We start from the raw sequence: 18,654 nt of genomic DNA on the forward strand, positions 1-18,654 counted from the left end.
TCTCCTCCAGTTCTCACTCTCTTTTAGGGAAACATCTGAAGTAGCTAAGGCCAGTATTGAACTTTTGAAGTCCTGCTTGATAAATGTGACAGGAAGAAGTAAACTTGAGTTCTGCCCAGTGAAGAACCTGAGTTAAGAAAAGGAGAAAGGGGGAGATACTGCCATCCCTCCTGCATAAATTCTACCCTCTGAGCCCAAGGCTGGCTTCTTCAGTCCCTGCTTCTTTTAGGGTCATTCTCTATACCTGCCTTTTCAAATTTGCAATCTGAGTCTCTCTATTCTGGAGTTAACAGTTGCAAAAGTATTAAGAGCTTCCTATATGTAAGGCCCTATACATAGTGTGTTGCTTTGTCTGTTTTCTCTAAGCAATTCATATTGACAATTGATGAAAAACACTTCTATACTGCCCAGGTAGGGAAATGGACTCTAGACATGAACCCTGGCCTGACCGTTTACAGACTATGAGACTCTAGGTAATTCTTTATACCCTCAGATTTCCCATGTACAAAATGGAAATAACAATACCCATTTCACAGAGTTGCTGAAAGGATTAGACAGAATACTACATTTTATTCTGTTGCCTCTTTCTGAAAACTATGCTTATGCCAATAATATTATCTCCAACCTTTATCATACATTGAAATACTATTTAGTTACCATATAAAAATGTCTTGTTATGAGGGAATGGAGAGCTATAAATATCCATGCAATAGAAGGGACTACTCCAACAAAGACCTAAAGTCTGTAACAGGATCTAAAGGCCAGTGACTTAACACATATAACATGCATGACATTTAAAATAAACCAATCAGTTTACGAAAGACAGAGTGACACTTTGAATAAAAAATGTGGCCAAAAGGGATATTAAACAAGGAACTCATTGGGGAAACAATGTGGCCAATAGGTATATCAAAGGCTTTTTGCCCTCACTTACTGTTGTATTATTTTTTATGTAAGGAAGTTGGTACTTAGAAGAGGAAAGTAACTTTCTGAAAGTCACTGTGAGTGTAGGTAGAAGAACCCACATGAACCTGGGTTCTCTTTCAGTTGCTCGTCTTTTAAAGAATTTATAGGTGGGAGCTCAACAATGATAACACATGGACACAAGGAGGGAAACAACGCACTCTAGGGCCTGTGAGGGGTGGCCGTGGGGGGAGGGAGAGCATCAGGATAAATAGCGAATGCATGTGGGGCTTAATACCTAGGTGATGGGTTGATACGTGCAGCAAACCGCCATGGCACACATTTGCCTATGTAACAAACCTGTGCGTCCTGCACATGTATCACATACTTAAAATTAATTATAAAAATTGTTGTTATTTCTGCTTATTTTGCTTTTCCAAATTTATTTTGCATTAAATTCTTCTTGGATTTTGAAAGTAACACAAAGCAAAACAAAATTTAAATTCTCAAAATATTAATTGAAATTATAAAATGTAGACATTAAAATAAACTATTGGAAAATTTAATAAAGGTTTTCTTACTTTTATGTTCATCTCTTACTCTCTAAAATAACGTTTGCAGCCAGGTGTGGTAGCTCACACCTGTAATCCCAGCACTTTGGGAAGCAGAGGTGGGCAGATCACTTAAGGAGTTTGGAACCAGCCTGGCCAACATGGCAAAACCCCATCTTTACTAAAAATAGAAAAATTAGCTGGGCATGGTGGCACGTGCCTGTTATCCCAGCTACTCTGGAGGCTGAGGAGGAGAATCCCTTGAACCCAAGAGGCAGGGGTTGCAGTGAGCCAAGATCACATCACTATACTCCAGCCTGAGTGCCAGAGACCCTGTCTCAAAAAAAAATAATAAAAATAAAATAAATAAAATAATGTTTGAGTTAACTTTTTCTTTGCCAAGCAATATGTGAGGCACAAATGTGAGAAAAATGAGCAGAATGTAAGCCATGCCATTGAGCACATTACCAATGCAGGGAGTAGACAGATCTATAAATAAATAATTTCAACATTTGCTCGGTTTACTACAGCCAGTTATAGTAACCATTTTTACTAATTATAGCAAACATTTGATTTATAAAATGTTCTCTGTGATTACTCATGGCATCTGCACATGATAGAGAGTCACAGCATTTTATCTAAAACTCTTGGGAGTAGACATTTCTTGTAATTTACAATTTGAATGACAATATGGTACATATTCTATATATTACATAACAACTTCAGCAGGGTCCAGGGAAAAGCCCATCGTCAAGCATATTAAAATGTCTGCAGCAATATAAACATTCACATTCAGATCCGTTTTTGCACCAAATGAGTGATGCAGCACATTTAGCTTTCAGAATCTTTTGGATTTCAGACTTATAGATTAGTCTTATGAATTTATGATTTAAAAATTTTCAATATGTATTAATTTTATTTTTTTCTCTGCCTTATTGTACCAGCTAGACCTACTTAAATAATGTTCAACAATGAAGGGCAGAGTAGGAAAACTTGTTTTATCCCTAATTTACAGATCTGCATCTGGTGTCCCCTAATAAAAAAATTATTTGGTTGAAGGTTTAGAATAAGAATATTCATCATATTAGGAAAGAATTATTTTATTCCAACTTGAAAAATGAAAATTATTAAATTTTATCAAATGCATTTAGGGAATATTGAAATAATTATCTACTTTTTTATTACTAGCCTGCTGATAAACTTTTACTGCATTATTCAATTTCCTTATATTGAAACTGGGTATTTTCCTGTTGGATTATTGAATCAATAATATTAGCTTGTTAAGCTGTAATCTGAAGTAGTTAGTTGAAGGTTTTGAATCTATATTCGTAGTTTAAGTTATTCATTTTCTTTCTTTTTTGCAAAATATTTTATTACCTTTGAGGATCTGGATCAAATGTTTCTTGTGAAACAAATTGGATAGTTTTCCCATCTTCTACTCTTCAGAACATATTATAATGACTACATTTATGTATTTCTTGAGTGCTTGAATTTAATCACTGTTAAATCTCTCAAGATCTAATGTCTTTGGGGCAGACAGTTCTTTAAGAGCTTTCTATGATTATTCCTCAGTTATTGGTCTGTTTCCATTTTCTGTTTCTTCTGTAACTTTCAAAACTGGATTATCTGTTATTAGATTGGAAAGATTAGAAGTTAAAGGAGTAGGTGTTTTTATCCTGTCCAGCTCTGAATGCATATGTCTTTGCATCACTGAATTTATAACAGCTTTTATTTGTTCTTCTAATTGTCTTTTTTTTTTTTTTTTTTTAATGTGGGACTTCATTACAGGAGATTTGATTTGGGCCCAAATGTTCATCAGTTTATCTTTCACTTTGCTGTCTTTGAAATAATGTCTTGAAGAACAACTAGATTCTAAGAAAATCACATCTTAAAAGAACTTGAGAGACCATTTCGTATAGCCTACTGATGCTAGAAATGGTGAACGTGAGGTCTCAGCTGGTGAAATAACTTACATGTTATAGTGTCAGGAACAAAACCAAGCTCAGCCTGGCTAGTGGAATGTCATTTTAAAATAAGCACAGCTATGAAACAGCATACATATATTTCTCTTCCTTGCTGTCCTCAGAACTTTGCCTACCCTTGACTCCCAAGTATTAGGTCCCATATGTGAGTTGGTGGCTAGTACATGATAGCGTCCAGAGCCTAATGGATTGGCTGCCAGTCTTTCAGCTCCAGGGTACATCATCAAAATGATAAATTTCTTCAATGCCATCCAGCTATAGAAGGAAAGACAAGAGCAAGTCCCAAGAATTATCAGTGGCTTTCATTCTTTAGTTTATGTCTGCTCTTATTCATTATGAAGCATTGCCTAAAACCTAGTTGAGGGTTTTACCTATTAATTTTATTATTCATAATAAAAATTGCCAGAACATCAAATAGTAAAGCTTTGACTTGAAGGAGTAAGAACAGTATTATGCCTAGGTAAAGATTGATTGATTTTGAAAATGACTGTTTTTTTTAAACTGAATGTTCAGTGCCTGCCATCCTGTAGACTAACCATGACATCATGTTATGGCAAAAGCAAATGTGGGTTCAGAGACTTACTCATGTTTGTCAGTAAACATGACAAGGAAAGCACTTAACTGTGTGGATACCAGGCCTAGAAAATCATTCAGTGAGTTCATCTGATTCTTTCTTGAGAGCTGGACTTACCAAAGCTTCTATTATTTTCATAGCATCCATTTGAGACCTTATTAGAAAACTTTTGTGCTTTAAGTTTTTCTGGGAGTACAAATTGTTTTGCCTGGTCCTTCGTGCATAACAAATAAACACAAAATAATTAAATACATGATGCTGAAGAATAGGAGTGCCAGGAATAGAGGCGCTAATCTCCTATCCTGGGGAATGGGGTGGCACGATTAGGCAGGCCAAGACTTGAAAGGGCAGAGTGATTGTTTGGAGGATACTAGAGCAAAGAACCAGTAGGAGAGTGTAGGGAAGCCCTCCCCTGGAAAATGGAAGAGATTGAAGTTTTAAAGTTTGATTTACCATTAGTTTTAAGTGTTGCACCCAGCATAGGAAATGGGAAACAAAGCCAATAATATCCACAGAAACAGAGAGTCAAAGATAAAAAACAAAACAAACAGTATAAAAAATTAATAGGGGAGAGATCTGTGTTAAATTACATAATAAGTGTAAAGCATGTAGGACAGGGCCTGATAGACTGTTCAGGAAATGCTGGCTATTACTGAAACAGACTTTTAAATGTCTATCTCTTTTCCTTTAAAGCAGGGTATCCAATGTACTGGCTTCCCTTGACCACAATTGAAAGTAGAAGAATTGTCTTGGGCCACACATAATATACATTAATACTAACAACAGCTGATGAGCTAAAAAAGAAAAAGAAAATGACAAAAAAATCTCATATTTTAAGAAAGTTTATGAATTTATGTTGGGGTGCATTCAAAGCCATCCTGGGCCACAAGTTAGACAAGCTTGCTTTAAAGCTTAAATAATCCTTATACTTTCTTCTTTTTCATCATCAAATCCTGTCAGAAAATACCTTCACAGTATTTTCCAAGTCTGATCCATTCTTACTTCTTCCAGAATTCCTTGCCCAAACTGTCAACATCTTTTCAAAATCAATGTCTCTTTTTCCACCGTGAGTCACTGCAGTGTACCCATCACCCAGGAAATCAGTTCAAGATGCTGGCTCACATGTTCCCCCATGGCTGCCCAGGGCATGGTGAAGGTTTCATGTACTTGTACCATGACCAGAAGACTCCCTCATGATCTTACCACAGCCACCTTTCTAACTTCATCTCCTACCACCTTCTCTTATTTACTCCATTTTTCTTGATCTTAAAGAAAACCAAACTAGTTCTCTCTCCAGGCCTTTTGCACTAGCTGTGTCCTCTGCCAGATATGTCTGTGTATCATATTACCCCATGGTCCAGACTGTTCTTCAAGAGTTTATTCAGACAGAGAAGATTCTTAGAGAAGATTACTCTGAGGCCTTACCCAAAATTCTGCCTTCTCTGCATTCTCTATCCCTTTGCTGCTTTCTGTTTCCTTCACAGTGTATGTCAGTTCACCTTGGGATTTCATTATACATTTATGTAGTTTCCAGTTTGTAGCCTCTCTCTCTTACAGAATGTAAACTACATGAGGGCAGAGACTTGATCTGTCTCATTTACAGTTGCATCCTCCAGGGATCAGAATGGTGTCTGGCATAAAGTAGGGAGCTCAACAAGTAGTTTTGAATGAATAAAAGAATCTGAAGATATTTCTAAGAGCGTATGTTTGTATTTGGAATAGTGTGCCAGATGCAAGCTACAATAAAATAAGCGGATAAAGTATGATGGAGAAGAAAAAATAAATGTTGGCAAATAAAAGTTAAGCTGTAGGGAGGGTTTTCCATGAATTTCATTTTATAGTCATGTTTTATACACTTGGTAGATGAGTCATATACTTGACTTTGTCAATATTTTTTTATTGACGACCTACTATGTGCCAGGAATTTTTGAAGACATAATTTTACACATGTGCACATGCTCAGACACACAGAGAATCTAATCTGCACATAATTATATAGATATATAGACTGTATGTGTGTCTATCTATATATGTATTTATGTCTATATCTATATATCTAATCTATATAATCAACTCTGGTCAACCCTAAGGGTTTGATATCATTCTCCCCTCTTTATTTATTAGCTAGAAAGACCAAAACTCAGAAAGTCATGGTTACCTAAAAAAACAAACAAACAAACAAACAAACAAAAAAACCCAGTGCATTTAAATAAGGGTGTAAATAATAACAAAGTTCAGTCTTTTCCGCACTTAGGCACACATTTTGAAAGATTTATTTATAGATTCACTGCTTTCTAGATGTGTGATATTATTCAAATTAGTTGGCACCCTTGATTTTATCAGTTGTAATATGAAAGAAGCAGATTTAGTCTGCTTATTCCAAAAAGTTGCTTCTAATTTAGAGGAAGTAATGAATGTGAAGCACTGAACATGGAGGTTCACTGTGTTCACTGCCACAGGGAGAAAAATCGATCTGCACGGAGTACACACTGAGCTAATTACAGAAAGAGAAGCAGAGAAGACAGATGATGAGAAGGTCTTGATGCTGGTTTAGTCTCCTCTGCATCCCATCTTTGCTGAAGTCAGCTCTAATCCTTCCTTCTCCACCACTGGTAAATAGTAAATTTTCCTCTTTGACTTAAACTAGCAATGTAGCTGTTGTTCAAGATTGAAAGCTTCATAACACAGAGCCCTGCATTGACCTCTTTGGAGCCTTGCTGATGCAATTCTCACCATGCGAGGAGCCCTTTTATCAACAGTATACCTGACTCTAATATCTAGGAGTGTAATGTTTAAAAACACCGAGTCTCTGCTTCCAAAGAAGTCCAATATTAATGGGGCGCCGGGGCGGGGCTCGGGGCGGCCGCGCAGGGAGCTAGAGCCCGCAGCTGGAAGCGGCCCCACCCCGGCCGCGCGGGGCGAGGCGAGGCGGGGCGGGGCCGGGAGTGATGGGAAGGGGAGGCCGCGCGGATCCGGAGCAGCATCGCGCCAGCCGGGCTGCGGGCTGCAGCGGTCGTGCACTGAGTCCGCGATGGGGCTGGAGACTGAGAAGGCGGACATGCAGCTCTTCATGGACGACGACTCCTACAGCCACCACAGCGGCCTCGAGTACGCCAACCCAGAGAAGTTCGTGGACTCAGGCCAGGACCGGGATTCCCACCGGCTCAACTCGCATCTCTCAAGCTGGGCTTGGAGGATGTGATCGCAGAGCCGGTGACTACGCCCTCCTTTGACAAAGTGTGGATCTGCAGCCATGCCCTCTTTGAAATCAGCAAATACGTAATGTACAAGTTCCTGACGGTGTTCCTGGCCATCCCTCTGTCCTTCCTTGCGGGAATTCCCTTTGCCACCCTCAGCTGCCTGCACATCTGGATTATAATGCCTTTTGTAAAGACCTGCCTAATGGTTCTGCCTTCGATGCAGACAATATGGAAGAGTGTGACAGATGCTATCATTGCTCCATTGTGTACGAGCATAGGACGAAGCTTCTCTTCTGTCAGCCTGCAACTGAGCCAGGACTGAATACTTGGACCCCAGGTCTGGAGATTTGGATACTGTAAAGTATCAACAACTTCTTTGATGTTATAACATAAAAGCACCACTGTTCTGTTCATTTCCTAGCTGTTCTAATTAAGAAAACTGTTAAGATGAGCAACCACATTTAGAAATGTTTATTGGCAGATCTTTTCAAATAATGCTTTTCTAATTAATAGCCAAAGATTTCATACCTAACTTTGTAACCAGAATTATACCATAAGTTGACAACACTTAGATTTAAAGGCAGACAGTTTTGCTTTAGTACAATAGTACACATTTTATAATGATGACTTGAAAATAATCAAGGGACATTGCTATCAAAACATTACAATAGTTTTATGCACAACTTCCCATAAAAAAATGAGATTTCTTATTTGTGTGTTTGTTTTTACTTTAGGAGTAAACCTTTTTAAGTGAGCTTTACAGATATAGTCACTAGTATACTTAGAATATACAACGATCCTGGAAATTGCAGTAATGAAAGCACACAGTGATTGTAGTAACTATCAGATACAATAAAACAAATAAATGTGACAGTAGATTCATGAAAATGTATTCCTTTGTTTTCCGACAGGCCTATTTAATAAGATGTTTCATTTTACTGTATATTTTGTACTTAATATAAATGTTGCTCTAATCAGATTGCTTAAAAGCATTTTTATTATATTTATGTTGTTGAACTAATATATGAAATAAGTAAATTTAGTTACCACAAGGTAAACTTCATTGGTAAGATTGCACTGTTTTGATTATGTAAGCATCTATATATCTTCTTTGAAAATAAAATACAAAAGAGCGATACACAAAGCTTTCTTTTCTAAATTTTCCGAGAAAAATCTGAAATGTTTTATGACTGACGTTTATCTGGTTGTGCTTTTAAAAGTATTCATATCTAAATATTATTATTATGTCTAGGAGATGCTTTCTTTCTAGTAGTTAGAAATTAAACTTGTGTCTGCATTCCTATTGATGTTTCACTTTACTTTCAAGTAATATTGGTGCTATTTAACATTTTAAAGTAAAGGCTACTTCTGATACTTTAGTACAATTTCAACTACAGTGATTCACGTAGAGAGACAGGAAAGTTGTCAACTTGTTAGGCTACTGAGCTGCATGCATAAACTAAAAACTAACAGCTACAAACTTTTAAGATGTTCTCTAATATGTATATGTAACACAGGATAAAGTTATTCTTGTCATTTTGAGCTGTAGAGTCCTGTTTCAGTGTGATGAATCACTGTTGCTTTGAAAAATCTCATTTCAAAATGACAGACATACCAAAAAAAAGTCTATAATGTGAGTAGTTACTAAATTTTACACATCTAAAAGTGCATATATGCTTAAATTTCAGAATTGCCATCAGAACTTGAATTGACTTTCCTTTGAATACCCTTATAAGTGACAAATAAGATTAATAAGATTTTTCAAAATTGCTGGGACTGGTGAATATAAATGATGATTAAACTGGAATACTATTGGGGACCAAATCAAATGAATGATTCAATTATGAAGCTCATATCCTTTTGAAGGTAGTTGCAAAAGAGACATTTCAAAACTGCCCTAAGCCATTGTAGCATCCTTAGGTGGAACACATAAGCATTACCTTAAAGTATCACCACTCATTTTGACCATATAGATTTTATTATGTTAGTTTAAAAGGTCAATCAGTCTCATGATTTTATAGTTATGTCTTGTATCTTAAAACATTTTTTTAAACATTTGGATAAACCAGAAGTATTTTAAGATCCATTTTTATAAATTATGAGCTTCTATCTTTTCAAATAGCAAGTTTTAAGCCCAAAACATGTATATATAGTTCTGTAATAAAACTGTGTGACTTCTAACAAGTAACATGTGATTTTATTCTTTCTGAACAGTACTGGTTACATTCAAAATGAATTTTTATTGAGATTTTCCATTAACTATTTTTTTCAAAGACTCACATTTTGAACCAAGTAAACCCAGGCTTTATGGACAAATATGTTGTTTCTTTTATTTGGGGCTGGGGGAGGTATATGATTAGCAGACTGCCTCAGAATTCATAATAAATGTTCTAAAAACCTAAAAAAAAAAAAATAAATAAGAAAAAGAAGTCCAATATTAATCAGAAAGCAGACATTTAAAAGAGATATACGCATGTTACATATGTGCAAATTGTTATGGGAAACCAGAGGACACTAGGGATCCATACTATCTTTAATGTGATCATGCAGACTTCCTTTTAAATCAGCAACTTTAATAGTTTTTGGAAATCTGATCAAAGCTTTAGATGCTATCCGAAGAAAAAAATTCTCAGGCCAAATTGTTGTTAGACTCACAGATATGTTAGAAACATAAAGTCACAGATACATTAGAAACGTAACGTTACCTTCCAATGCCACTTGTCCATGAGTTTAGTTTTCACCACAGTGTTTCTTTGCTTATTGGAATTCATAGACATCTTGCAGAAATAGTATAGCACTTTCCTCAGAAAAATGTGTACCTGCAGAATTTCTCTTAAGTCATGAGTTCTATGACCCCAATCGAAATTCCCTACCATGTAGAATCGGCTAGCCACTGACTCCTTCAGCAGGTCTCTATGTGGGGTCAGGACTACTCTGAATCCCACCCACAGGCAGTGCTAAGTGTTTTCTGCCATAAGAACCATGGCAAAAATGAACAGTGACTTGTTAAACAGTTTTATAATACGATTTGCCATCTATACTCGAATGTCTCAAAGTTGTAACTGACTAGATGAAGCTTGTGAGGAAAATAAGCCATTTAACTTGACTTATTTTCCAATAGTGAGCTGTTCTTCAAGAAGCCAGAATCTAGCTCAGGAGTCTCTCCCTCTCTCAAACAAATGTGAGTTATGCAGCTTCTATCTGTAGGGCATTGTGCATTTCCTCTCCACTGCTGCACAAGATGCTTCCTAGCCATAGCTATTGAATTAATCAAAATTTACTTTTATTGCACCATTCTGGAAACTTCATTCATACCCCTTTCCAGTAACACTGAAAAGAAAAATAATCCATGCCACTCAATTAAGAATAAAACATATGTCTTCTTGATGATGTCTGAGTGGTGGCAATTCCAGTGGTCATTGTCTCTTGAAGTCACTCAACATTTAGGCCAAGATAGACTACCAGGGTATTCCCGCAAGCAGATAAGTTTCATTTCAACCACTAAAAGAAAAAAAAAAAACAATTTTAAAAGTAAGGGATCTCTGATGACCTAGTGTCTGTGGACAGAAGCAATAATAATAAGATGAATTTTGTGAGCACTTTCCCTTCTAACTGTTCAAAGAGCAGCACCAACTAATATTTAATTCACCTCCACCACAGCCATGTGATTTATAACTTCTCCAGGACCCAAGACTTGAGTAAAGAAGATTACTCAGGCATTCAGCAGTGGTCTTGGCTGTTTAAAGTGCTGAGGATATACATTTCCTGGCATTACAAGAAAGAGATCTAGACTCTAGAATAAGGGAAGGGAAAGATATTTGTGCTGGTATAGAGTTAGGCATGTTAAGATAGGACTGCCCCGGAAATAGAGAGCTCACCAAGAAGACTCATGGGGGACATTACCTGGAAGAGCCCAGCCCCGGGTTGCCATTCTTAGCTTTATAGCTCCATAAACTACCTTGTTAATGGCCTAGAATTGACATAACTCAAGGGAATTGCCTGATCATAACCTATTAATACACAAATTCAAATGAAATCAGACTACCTATCAGTGTGTTCATGTAAAATGCACAGATACTTCCTTGAGTGATTAAAGGGTAGTGTTTGTTCACAATCCATCTGTCTGGTTTCCGTATATCAAAAAACAAAACAAATGGCAAAAAACTTGGGAACTAACACAGTGATTGATGACATGGAATCAGATTAAAGGTCACTCTTTTTCTGCTTCTTGAAGTTATTCTCTGTCTTTTCCTCCCTATTTCCCCCCCATAACATTGCCTTTGCTTACCTACATATATGTGTGTGCAGACACACATACATTTATAAACACATAAATACACACACACACACACTTTGCCAACTCCTATCATTCCTTAAATGTCAGATTCTTATTAAATGTTATCTGAGGCCCTCATATCAGGTTAAGTTCTATTATGTACTCTTACAGCACCACATGTATCTCTCTCTCTCTCTCTCTCTCTCTCTCTCTCTCTCTCTCTCTCTCTCTCTCTCTCTCTCCCTCCCTCTCTCTCTCCTCTCCTCTCTCTCTCGTAGCATTTATTATGTGGCATTTTAGTTAGTTTTATTTTCCATGAGATTGTAAATTCCGTGTGGGCAGAGATGGGTAGCATCTGGTTCACCATCCTTTCTATAGCACCTAACAAGGTATCTGGGATATCTAGTATATACTGAGCTCTTAACAACAAGAATACAAATTATAGATAACATGTTTAAAGCACTCAGATGTAGCAGGCACCAGGCTAAGAACTTTGCATATCTTATATAATCTTCACAACTTGCATTTATGTACCATGGTCAGCATTTTCAAAAAAGGAAAATGAAAACTGCAAAGATGAAGTCACTTTCTTAGCTTCGGTTCTTCAGAAACAAATTCTGAAAATAGGATTCAAGTGCAAGTGGTTTATTTGAGAGATGATCTCAGGCAACATCCACTGGGGAGTAGAGGAGTGAGACAGGAAAAGGAAAACCGCCAACAAAGGGTGCATCCTCCAGTCAGATACCACTGTGGGCAACTGAACTCAGTGCCCTGGGGAAATGCCAGCAACCAGCACAGAACACTTACATGAGAGTTACCCCATCAAAAGAGCAAGCGAGATGGGGTACCTATGGACCACCTTCCATCAGTCATTGGTTGAGGTCTGCTAAGCATAGGTTTCAGGGGCATTATTCCCTAGCCCTCTGGCTTACTGTGTACATGCAGGCACAGCAGGCTCCAGCTATCAAAGAGAGCCCTGGAGGAGTTGGAAGGCAGGTGTACTGCCCACCTGTGAGAAGAACTAAGGCATGTAGGAAGATAGCAGCTGCAAAGGTTACACACTCAAGTTCTGTTCTTAATCAGGGACAATACCGGGATGGGACCTGAGACTCTTTGACTCCAAAGTATATGGTTTTAATGACTATCTTCATATCCATATCTTAAACAAATGAATAAAAAGAGGGAAAAAGAAATAAAGTGAAGAAATAAAGATTATCAGGAAGAATTTTTTTGTGAGAGCTAAGATTATGTCTGATGAAGCTTTTCTCTCCTCAAAGAGAAATGCTTTTCTAGCAACTAGGGTGTTGGTGCTTTCTGGATTCAGTGTCTCTCCTCTTGGGGAGCATTGCACTGTTCTGTCAGTTTTCTTTCTCTTTATAAGAAGGTAAGAGAGCTCATGGTAAGGGAACCTCTTCTTTGGTGCTCTTCATTCTTTCTGAAAATATGATAATATACTGATTTGGTCACAATCAAGTCTTGACCTATCCTGGGAACTATGCTGTTTCTATGGTGATTGCCCATATACCACCTGTCAGCTGTCATTCATTGATTTTCTTGGTCCAAAGCTCAGATTACTGAGGGCACTATTTATGGTTGCCAGTAAGCCCTGTATCCTGCCTGTATATTTCTTTTCTTCTCTTCTCTTCTCTTCCTCCCTTCATACTCATCATCTCATTCCATGCAGGCTTCAAAATTAGATTGCAGCTCCAAATTTAGTTAATCCATTTTATTGGTAAGATAGTGGTGTCTCTTTCACAATACAATAGCTGTGTCTTGAGAATAGTCATTTGTTAATTTGGTTCTTGTTAATAAAATCTTTTTATAATGCCAGTAATCATATCCTACAGTTCATAGTCTCAGTCACACCATTTAGCCAGTGCCTGTATGTCATCTGTACATCTGTTTATTTGTGAAATCAAGCCTTATGTCCGGTTCAACACATGTATACTGAGCACCAACTATGTTCCAGTCACTGTGGTCATGACCAAAATGTGAATAGGACATGTTCCCTGTTCTTAAAGGCTGGTGCGAGAGACACATAAAAATGTGATGTCAGGACTTTGTGATATGCTGTATCACAGAGTTCAGCATGAAGACATAAGAAAGGAGAAAGTGCAGTTAATATATAGTATTATAAACGTATGAGACCAGCCTTGTATATTTGGTTTGTCATTGGCCAAAATGTTATTATGCAGAGCATGACTGAAATTGCTGAAATAGTATAGATGGAACTTTGAGGGGATAGTCCAGCCAAAGTCAAAGACTGAGACTTAGGGATAAGGGGCTTTGGAAAATTATCTGGAGATGATAGGAAGGTCCTGGGTTCTTAATTCCAACTTCTCTGTGTTCTTCCTCCTCCTACACACAATACCCCAATATTCCCTACCCTCCCAAAAGGAATTTTTTTTTCTTGCTTATCTTCCTCAAAATAGCCTTGATTTTCTTAAACTTACTTTGAAATCACAAAATACCCTTGGCTCCAATATGGTATGTAATGCATTTTCATAGTCAAGAATTCATAATTATGATAATAACTAATATATACTGAAGTGCTTCATATATGCCCGGTGCTCCACTGTGGACTCCTGCATTGTTATTATTTTTTTAATTTATTTATTTTTGAGGTGGAGTCTTGCTGTGTCGCCCAGGCTGGAGTGCAGTGGCATGATCTCGGTTCACTGCAACCTCCACCTCCCTGGTTCAAGCAAATCCCCTGCCTCAGCTTCTTGAGTAGCTGGGATTACAGGCACATTACTTAGGCCTTTGAACAACCAATGATTTAGGTACTATTATTATCCCCATCTTATAGATGAGGAAATTGTTGGTTAGTAAAATGAAGGAATCTGCTCAAAGATAACTGCAAACAGCAGGTTTGGGATTTGAACACAAAGCACTTTGACTCCAGAAACCATGTAATTACCCCTTCTTTATACCCCTTTTCCTATAAATTCTTCCATTCACCCAAACATTTACATTAATTTTACTGAGAACTCTAGGAGGCCAAGTGTTACATTATATGAAGAAAATGCAGGCATTAAAAGAAACATCCTAAATCCTCAAGAAATTTTACAATTAATGAACAATGTCACTTAGAATGAGCTGTAGACCAAAAAGCAGTTTTTCAACTGCAAAGAACAGTGTTAATCTCCAGTTGAAAAATGCTAGATAAAGGCAATTTTGGGGGATTGTGGGAGGCTGCCTCAAGAAAGGCAACATACACAGTTAGACAGGAGAGGAGGAGAGAATGTTGAGGAAAAAAAAAAGAAATATAAAGTTTAGAGCTAAATTATGGGTACTTTTTCATTCCTCCATTGGATCCTTCAAGATTATTGAACATCTGTTATTTTAAAGGCTCTGAGCTGGATGCCAGGGGTATAAAGATGAAAGAACAGGATTCATATCTCAATGAGCTCCTAATCTAGTACAAGGAAGGGAGTTACAATGCATGGAACAAATAAAATATAGAAACCACCATGGCCCAATCTCCAGTCCCAGTCTACTTCTTGGGGTCATGGCAAACGTATCTTTCTGAGGTCAGATACAGCTTCAGAAAGCTTTCAACATGGAGTTCCAGTTATACGCTATAATTAATTGGATTCTGCATTTAAAATGGAACCTGTTTGCTACTGCAATCTAGTAAAATGGCAGACATGGAGGCATATATGAGTGACAGTGGGTACAGGCATCATAGAGTTCCAGGGTCAGTCCTTAAAGAATGTCCAGACCAACAATCTCACTTTTCAAATGGGGAAAATTAAAGTCCAGAAATAAGTAGCAAAAGAGAATTAGGTCACAAACTCAGATTCCCTGTTCCCTTTCCACAGTATCACAGTTCTCTCTTACTGAAACGTCCTCTGCAGTAAAGTGGGCTTCTGATGGAGTCAAAAAAAAGAGCCTATGTCTGCAACTATCTGCAAAACCTTCCTAGGGGTGAGGAAGCTGATTGAGGTCAGGGTGAGAAGGCCCTTGGGGCTGCTTCCTAGACCCTGGTGCTGATCTGCTGACTTTTATGCCATTTCTTTTAATTAACATGTAAAAAAAAGACAGCTCTGTCAGCTCGTGCCAAGTCTTTTGCATCTTCAGCTTGACGCAGTGGGGCATGAACTTGAGATAATCTGTGAGTGAAAGTTCCCAGTGCTAAAATGGGAAGTATTAATGAGTGGAACCACCATGCATGCACTTTCCAGGATCCATTTTCCACGTAGACAGCTTTTGCCCAGTTGTAATAACTACTAACCAATCTATACTCCCTCATGGGTTAAGCAGGAAGGTCAGGAATCATAAAATCATCTATTTCCCACTCATAATATTCGAGTTTGGGCTCCTGGACTTGCCCCAGGCTGCATCACAGTGAGAACTTATTTATAACCAGGTTAGAAGGAGATCAATGGCCCAGACTATGTAGAAATACGGATTTGCATGCAGTTTTCTGAATGTCTGAATGAGACCATACATGCCAACATGATAGCTGTCAATTAACAAGAGAAATGTGGTAAAGAATGAGGACCAGGGTGAAGTGAGTGAGACCTTTGTTGCCAAGTTAAGGGGCTGCCAAAAAACTTAGTAATCAAGATAAATATTGCAGTATTTTTTTAAATTTTAAATATTGCAATATTTTTAACATTTTTGAAAAATATGACAATTTTTAAAAATCTCCTAACAAGGAGATGAACTGGGATTCAGATTCCCAATGATCTGTTCTTTCTATCACAACTTTCTGTCACAACATGGGAAGTAGAAGCCTTAAAAAGGAACATTCTTATACAAAAACTGGACATTTATAAGAACGCTAAATAGGAAAAAGATATGAAGCATAACGATAAGCAAGAAGTTTAGTCCCTTTATCATATAAATCCAAGAAATATATTGTATGCATTAAATTCCTCATTAAAATAAAGATATATAAAGCTCACACTTGTAATCCCAGCACTTTGGGAGGCTGAGGCAGGTGGATCACTTGAGGCCAGGAGTGAGACCAGCATGGCCAACATGATGAAACCCCATCTTTCCTAAAAAAAATACAAAAATTAGCTGGGTGTGGTATAATCCCAGCTACTTGGGGGGCTGAGGCAGAAGAACTGCTTAAACTAGGGAGGCAGAGGTTGTAGTGAGCCAAGACAGTGCCGCTGCACGCCAGCCTGGGTGACAGAGCAAGATTCTGTCACAAGATAAATAAAATAAAATAAAAAATATAAACAGACACCAACAAAACCAGTGTTTAAATTGGGAGAAATTAAGAAAGAACCATGAATATTGAGAAAAATCTCACAGATACAAAGATTTGGAAGACACTAAAATAAAAATAGGTGAATAATAGCTACTTCATCTGCAAAGGGAGGATAGTAATCTCTAATTCGGGTTGTTACAAGGGTCAAATGAAATAGCGAGTGCTAAAGTCCTGACCTATAGCAAAGAACCCATGCGGTTAACGGTTCTTAATATTTTTCTTTGTAATCAGACAGAACTGCGTTTAAATTCCATGTGTCATTCATGCATGATCTTAGGAGCGTTGATCCAAGTTAGGTTTTTTGTTTCTTCAAATCTACAAAATGGGGACAAAAGATAAGCATCTTAATTAAAAAAATTAAGTATCATAAATATCTGGCCAAGTGCCTAAAACATTGTGTATGTTTAGGAATTGGTGGTGGTAGTTGTTATCGTAATTGGGAAAGAAATTTGTTATTTCAAACAATACTGACAGCAACTGTTTTTGCTTTCTAAGGGGAGTGGTAGTGTGAGTCATATTCGAGGGAAAATAGATCTCAAAGCTATTCCAGTCCTCTTCCAGAAAACGATGAAGGAAGATAGAAGTCGTAAATTTCAAACTTGTCATGTTTTGTGAGTGGCTGAAGGGTGGCCAGGGGTAGATGGTCCTTTCTTTTATCAGAGATGTTAATGAGTTTTGGATACACAAAGAGAGTCAGGCAGTAGAAAATTTCTGCTTTGATTCAATATAACCTCAAAGCTTACAGAATTACAACCATCATCCAGAGGCTTGTCTATAGGTACACTATACATCTGGATATTCCTAAATATCTGAATGGCTGACTGCATCTTTTGTACTTTTAACCAAATATTTGGGATTAATATCAGAAAATAGAGGACAGAATAATGACTTCAGGGAAGTTATCAGATTGAATGTCTATAATTGAAGCTTGGAAAAGCAACACCCGGATCTGCTATCTGATAGAAGAGCTGAGAGAAGTAAATGGCCTGTGAGCCAATAAGGAAGGCAGGTGTGATTGTGATGATGAGTGATTTTAGTCCCCCTAATTGTTGTCAGGAAACCTGTGAGACATCAGAGCCAGGAGAAGGGAATGACTGATGTCCAAATGATTTCTTGGAGCCATGTGTGAAAGACAGCCCACCGGGGATAATTCATTTCTGGATCTAGTGATACCTCATGTCTGGGACGTAAGTGAATAAGCAATAGTTCAGCCATTTGACCTAATATCCAGGATTGGACATAAATAGTATTATCTGGAATTCAAAATCAGTTATTAGTGAGACAGGCATCCTTGGCTAAATAAGGTGGCAATGTCATCTGGAATTACATGCAGACCTTTTTGAGCATCTCATAAAAAAAGAAAAAAATTCAGGCATTAACAATGCTGGCAGCAGCCAAGCTGTGACAGACAGTGATACCTTGGCTCAGACAACAACGCTAGTGAAGGAAAGGACTTAAATTATTACTACCAGGGCTCACAAACAAGGAGCCTGCATGATGAGTTACTCTTCAGGGGATAGGTTGTCTTTGGCATGCTGTGTCAAAACAAAAAGTTGTATATAAATCCCTTGGCATGCCTCTCCAGTTAACCAAGGCCTCCCCACCTTTCCCTTTTTTATGCCAGGTGCCTTTCCATGCTTTTTTTTTTTTAACATTACTGTGCCACTCAAAGGATTCCAGTTTGCAAGTCCTGAAGCTCATCTCTTGTTTTGCAGATGAGAAATCCAAAGTTCAGAGAATTGAATGTTACCACTTATCTCAGGTCAACCATATACCCAGAATGGGTCTGGATGACCCAATAAAGCATTTATTCAAATGATTTTTTGCACCTATTATGTGCCAGTACCACTTTTAGTTCCTAACTTTATAAGGTAGACATAAAATCTCAATTTCTGGAATGTACAGTCTAGCAGGGGAAAAGCCCAGAAACGACATGATACA

The 18,654-nt window shown here is 37.7% G+C and overlaps 2 pseudogenes across 2 annotated transcripts in view; both read left to right on the forward strand.

Moving 5' to 3' along the window:
* Positions 1-18,654, forward strand: part of LOC103788745 (tubulin beta-4B chain-like) — a 105,102-nt pseudogene that overhangs the window by 49,845 nt on the left and 36,603 nt on the right. The gene's annotated exons all lie outside the window — the stretch shown is intronic.
* Positions 6,471-18,654, forward strand: part of LOC144579888 (caveolin-2 pseudogene) — a 48,787-nt pseudogene continuing 36,603 nt past the window's right edge. Inside the window, exon 1 of the transcript XR_013528464.1 lies at positions 6,471-17,900. The product of XR_013528464.1 is annotated as a caveolin-2 pseudogene (transcript). The remainder of the gene's footprint in view (positions 17,901-18,654) is intronic.

This window comes from Callithrix jacchus, chromosome 17 (assembly GCF_049354715.1).
Source record: "Callithrix jacchus isolate 240 chromosome 17, calJac240_pri, whole genome shotgun sequence".
Lineage (NCBI taxonomy): Eukaryota > Metazoa > Chordata > Mammalia > Primates > Cebidae > Callithrix > Callithrix jacchus.